Source organism: Eleutherodactylus coqui, chromosome 2 (assembly GCF_035609145.1).
Source record: "Eleutherodactylus coqui strain aEleCoq1 chromosome 2, aEleCoq1.hap1, whole genome shotgun sequence".
Lineage (NCBI taxonomy): Eukaryota > Metazoa > Chordata > Amphibia > Anura > Eleutherodactylidae > Eleutherodactylus > Eleutherodactylus coqui.
The window spans coordinates 307,998,343-308,003,342 of NC_089838.1; the positions used below are offsets into that span (position 1 = coordinate 307,998,343).

The window sequence follows — 5,000 nt, forward strand, 5'->3', positions numbered from 1 at the left end:
TTTTTTTTTTTTTTTTTTTTAATATGTACATGTATATATCTACATATATTGGAAAGTTTAAAGCAAGCTGTGAAAGCAACTTTTCCCATATGGTCTAGCGGTTAGGATTCCTGGTTTTCACCCAGGCGGCCCGGGTTCGACTCCCGGTATGGGAATGAGTGTTTTGCTAAGCTTGCAACTACATCGAAAGACCCTCTGAATTAAGATAGCGCTCAAAAAGTTCATAAAAGTATCATTCAGGCTTGCCGTCTACAAGAGCACCTTTGCTTTTTCATCAAGAATGCCGTGACCTGGATTCGAACCGGGGTTGCTGCGGCCACAACGCAGAGTACTAACCACTATACGATCACGGCAACATTCACGAGCCAGGTAGGAGTCGAACCTACAATCTTCTGATCCGTAGTCAGACGCGTTATCCATTGCTCCACTGGCCCTGTGTGAGAGGTTGCCATTAATCATGCTCCCCATTTTGGACTTTTGCTACGCTCGCAGCCATATTCAAAGACCTCAACACGGTTGCTTTTAGCCCCTAGCCAAAACCCTTCTGCCTTGTTTGCTACCTTTCCATATTATCCAGTATCGTTTCGGTATTGAATGGCAAAGAGCAGTGCTATCCAGTTAAGGCGGAGGGAAAAAACAAGGATAGATCCATGCCCCGTGTGAGGATCGAACTCACGACCTTCAGATTATGAGACTGACGCGCTACCTACTGCGCTAACGAGGCATCTTGCGTGTGATTGGTTGTTGCCGTCCAGAGATAAGATGGAATTCTGTAAGCACAAAACTTCTTTTTTTTTTTTTTTTTTTTTTAATATGTACATGTATATATCTACATATATTGGAAAGTTTAAAGCAAGCTGTGAAAGCAACTTTTCCCATATGGTCTAGCGGTTAGGATTCCTGGTTTTCACCCAGGCGCCCGGGTTCGACTCCCGGTATGGGAATGAGTGTTTTGCTAAGCTTTTGCCTGCATTCAAAGGCCTGCACCTTTCTTGCAGAATTAAGCGGCTTAGTTTGCAGATGCTCTTGGCAGCCAAAAATGCTGCGCTAACGAGGCCACTTGCAAGTGGTTGTTGATGCCATCCATTCTTAAAAATGAGTTTTCAAATCATGAAACTGATTTTTTTTCTACTTATTACTGAAAAAGGGTCTCAGCGGTTCCCATATGGTCTAGCGGTTAGGATTCCTGGTTCTCGCCCGGGTTCGACTCCCGGTATGGGAATGAGCATTTTCCTAAGCTTGCAACTACATCGAAAGACCCTCTGAATTAAGATAGCGCTCAAAAAGTTCATAAAAGTATCATTCAGGCTTGCCGTCTACAAGAGCACCTTTGCTTTTTCATCAAGAATGCCGTGACCCGGATTCGAACCGGGGTCGCTGCGGCCACAACGCAGAGTACTAACCACTATACGATCACGGCGACATTCACGAGCCAGGTAGGAGTCGAACCTACAATCTTCTGATCCGTAGTCAGACGCGTTATCCATTGCGCCACTGGCCCTGTGTGAGAGGTTGCCACTAATCATGCTCCCCATTTTGGACTTTTGCTACGCTCGCAGCCATATTCAAAGACCTCAACACGGTTGCTTTTAGCCCCTAGCCAAAACCCTTCTGCCTTGTTTGCTACCTTTCCATATTATCCAGTATCGTTTCGGTATTGAATGGCAAAGAGCAGTGCCTATCCAGTTAAGGCGGAGGGAAAAAACAAGGATAGATCCATGCCCCGTGTGAGGATCGAACTCACGACCTTCAGATTATGAGACTGACGCGCTACCTACTGCGCTAACGAGGCATCTTGCGTGTGATTGGTTGTTGCCGTCCAGAGATAAGATGGAATTCTGTAAGCACAAAACTTCTTTTTTTTTTTTTTTTTTTTTTAATATGTACATGTATATATCTACATATATTGGAAAGTTTAAAGCAAGCTGTGAAAGCAACTTTTCCCATATGGTCTAGCGGTTAGGATTCCTGGTTCGACTCCCGGTATGGGAATGAGTGTTTTGCTAAGCTTGTGCCTGCATTCAAAGGCCTGCACCTTTCTTGCAGAATTAAGCGGCTTAGTTTGCAGATGCTCTTGGCAGCCAAAAATGCTGCGCTAACGAGGCCACTTGCAAGTGGTTGTTGATGCCATCCATGCTTAAAAATGAGTTTTCAAATCATGAAACTGATTTTTTTTCTACTTATTACTGAAAAAGGGTCTCAGCGGTTCCCATATGGTCTAGCGGTTAGGATTCCTGGTTCTCACCCAGGCGGCCCGGGTTTGACTCCCGGTATGGGAATGAGCATTTTCCTAAGCTTGCAACTACATCGAAAGACCCTCTGAATTAAGATAGCGCTCAAAAAGTTCATAAAAGTATCATTCAGGCTTGCCGTCTACAAGAGCACCTTTGCTTTTTCATCAAGAATGCCGTGACCCAGATTCGAACCGGGGTTGCTGCGGCCACAACGCAGAGTACTAACCACTATACGATCACGGCGACATTCACGAGCCAGGTAGGAGTCGAACCTACAATCTTCTGATCCGTAGTCAGACGCGTTATCCATTGCGCCACTGGCCCTGTGTGAGAGGTTGCCACTAATCATGCTCCCCATTTTGGACTTTTGCTACGCTCGCAGCCATATTCAAAGAGCTCAACACGGTTGCTTTTAGCCCCTAGCCAAAACCCTTCTGCCTTGTTTGCTACCTTTCCATATTATCCAGTATCGTTTCGGTATTGAATGGCAAAGAGCAGTGCCTATCCAGTTAAGGCGGAGGGAAAAAACAAGGATAGATCCATGCCCCGTGTGAGGATCGAACTCACGACCTTCAGATTATGAGACTGACGCGCTACCTACTGCGCTAACGAGGCATCTTGCGTGTGATTGGTTGTTGCCGTCCAGAGATAAGATGGAATTCTGTAAGCACAAAACTTCTTTTTTTTTTTTAATATGTACATGTATATATCTACATATATTGGAAAGTTTAAAGCAAGCTGTGAAAGCAACTTTTCCCATATGGTCTAGCGGTTAGGATTCCTGGTTCGACTCCCGGTATGGGAATGAGTGTTTTGCTAAGCTTGTGCCTGCATTCAAAGGCCTGCACCTTTCTTGCAGAATTAAGCGGCTTAGTTTGCAGATGCTCTTGGCAGCCAAAAATGCTGCGCTAACGAGGCCACTTGCAAGTGGTTGTTGATGCCATCCATGCTTAAAAATGAGTTTTCCAATCATGAAACTGATTTTTTTTCTACTTATTACTGAAAAAGGGTCTCAGCGGTTCCCATATGGTCTAGCGGTTAGGATTCCTGGTTCTCACCCAGGCGGCCCGGGTTCGACTCCCGGTATGGGAATGAGCATTTTCCTAAGCTTGCAACTACATTGAAAGACCCTCTGAATTAAGATAGCGCTCAAAAAGTTCATAAAAGTATCATTCAGGCTTGCCGTCTACAAGAGCACCTTTGCTTTTTCATCAAGAATGCCGTGACCCGGATTCGAACCGGGGTTGCTGCGGCCACAACGCAGAGTACTAACCACTATACGATCACGGCGACATTCACGAGCCAGGCAGGAGTCGAACCTACAATCTTCTGATCCGTAGTCAGACGCGTTATCCATTGCGCCACTGGCCCTGTGTGAGAGGTTGCCACTAATCATGCTCCCCATTTTGGACTTTTGCTACGCTCGCAGCCATATTCAAATACCTCAACACGGTTGCTTTTAGCCCCTAGCCAAAACCCTTCTGCCTTGTTTGCTACCTTTCCATATTATCCAGTATCGTTTCGGTATTGAATGGCAAAGAGCAGTGCCTATCCAGTTAAGGCGGAGGGAAAAAACAAGGATAGATCCATGCCCCGTGGGAGGATCGAACTCACGACCTTCAGATTATGAGACTGACGCGCTACCTGCTGCGCTAACGAGGCATCTTGCATGTGATTGGTTGTTGCCGTCCAGAGATAAGATGGAATTCTGTAAGCACAAAACTTCTTTTTTTTTTTTTTTTTTAATATGTACATGTATATATCTACATATATTGGAAAGTTTAAAGCAAGCTGTGAAAGCAACTTTTCCCATATGGTCTAGCGGTTAGGATTCCTGGTTTTCACCCAGGTGGCCCGGGTTCGACTCCCGGTATGGGAATGAGTGTTTTGCTAAGCTTGTGCCTGCATTCAAAGGCCTGCACCTTTCTTGCAGAATTAAGCGGCTTAGTTTGCAGATGCTCTTGGCAGCCAAAAATGCTGCGCTAACGAGGCCACTTGCAAGTGGTTGTTGATGCCATCCATGCTTAAAAATGAGTTTTCAAATCATGAAACTGATTTTTTTTCTACTTATTACTGAAAAAGGGTCTCAGCGGTTCCCATATGGTCTAGCGGTTAGGATTCCTGGTTCTCACCCAGGCGGCCCGGGTTCGACTCCCGGTATGGGAATGAGCATTTTCCTAAGCTTGCAACTACATCGAAAGACCCTCTGAATTAAGATAGCGCTCAAAAAGTTCATAAAAGTATCATTCAGGCTTGCCGTCTACAAGAGCACCTTTGCTTTTTCAACAAGAATGCCGTGACCCGGATTCGAACCGGGGTTGCTGCGGCCACAACGCAGAGTACTAACCACTATACGATCACGGCGACATTCACGAGCCAGGCAGGAGTCGAACCTACAATCTTCTGATCCGTAGTCAGACGCGTTATCCATTGCGCCACTGGCCCTGTGTGAGAGGTTGCCACTAATCATGCTCCCCATTTTGGACTTTTGCTACGCTCGCAGCCATATTCAAATACCTCAACACGGTTGCTTTTAGCCCCTAGCCAAAACCCTTCTGCCTTGTTTGCTACCTTTCCATATTATCCAGTATCGTTTCGGTATTGAATGGCAAAGAGCAGTGCCTATCCAGTTAAGGCGGAGGGAAAAAACAAGGATAGATCCATGCCCCGTGGGAGGATCGAACTCACGACCTTCAGATTATGAGACTGACGCGCTACCTACTGCGCTAACGAGGCATCTTGCGTGTGATTGGTTGTTGCCGTCCA

The 5,000-nt window shown here is 45.9% G+C and overlaps 10 non-coding genes across 10 annotated transcripts; 2 read left to right on the forward strand and 8 right to left on the reverse strand.

Annotated features, from left to right (window-relative positions):
• The first annotated feature begins 83 nt into the window (after positions 1-83).
• On the forward strand, positions 84-155 carry TRNAE-UUC (transfer RNA glutamic acid (anticodon UUC)). Its single transcript has one exon. It is a non-coding gene; the product is annotated as a tRNA-Glu (tRNA).
• Positions 156-651: 496 nt separating this feature from the next.
• Positions 652-724, reverse strand: TRNAM-CAU (transfer RNA methionine (anticodon CAU)). The gene has a single exon. It is a non-coding gene; the product is annotated as a tRNA-Met (tRNA).
• A 624-nt stretch (positions 725-1,348) lies between these two features.
• On the reverse strand, positions 1,349-1,420 carry TRNAH-GUG (transfer RNA histidin (anticodon GUG)). Its single transcript has one exon. It is a non-coding gene; the product is annotated as a tRNA-His (tRNA).
• Positions 1,421-1,428: 8 nt separating this feature from the next.
• On the reverse strand, positions 1,429-1,501 carry TRNAR-ACG (transfer RNA arginine (anticodon ACG)). Its single transcript has one exon. It is a non-coding gene; the product is annotated as a tRNA-Arg (tRNA).
• Positions 1,502-1,719: 218 nt separating this feature from the next.
• Positions 1,720-1,792, reverse strand: TRNAM-CAU (transfer RNA methionine (anticodon CAU)). Its single transcript has one exon. It is a non-coding gene; the product is annotated as a tRNA-Met (tRNA).
• Positions 1,793-2,485: 693 nt separating this feature from the next.
• Positions 2,486-2,558, reverse strand: TRNAR-ACG (transfer RNA arginine (anticodon ACG)). Its single transcript has one exon. It is a non-coding gene; the product is annotated as a tRNA-Arg (tRNA).
• A 218-nt stretch (positions 2,559-2,776) lies between these two features.
• TRNAM-CAU (transfer RNA methionine (anticodon CAU)) lies at positions 2,777-2,849 on the reverse strand. The gene has a single exon. It is a non-coding gene; the product is annotated as a tRNA-Met (tRNA).
• Positions 2,850-3,452: 603 nt separating this feature from the next.
• Positions 3,453-3,524, reverse strand: TRNAH-GUG (transfer RNA histidin (anticodon GUG)). The gene has a single exon. It is a non-coding gene; the product is annotated as a tRNA-His (tRNA).
• A 517-nt stretch (positions 3,525-4,041) lies between these two features.
• Positions 4,042-4,113, forward strand: TRNAE-UUC (transfer RNA glutamic acid (anticodon UUC)). The gene has a single exon. It is a non-coding gene; the product is annotated as a tRNA-Glu (tRNA).
• Positions 4,114-4,526: 413 nt separating this feature from the next.
• TRNAH-GUG (transfer RNA histidin (anticodon GUG)) lies at positions 4,527-4,598 on the reverse strand. Its single transcript has one exon. It is a non-coding gene; the product is annotated as a tRNA-His (tRNA).
• Positions 4,599-5,000: the final 402 nt, after the last annotated feature.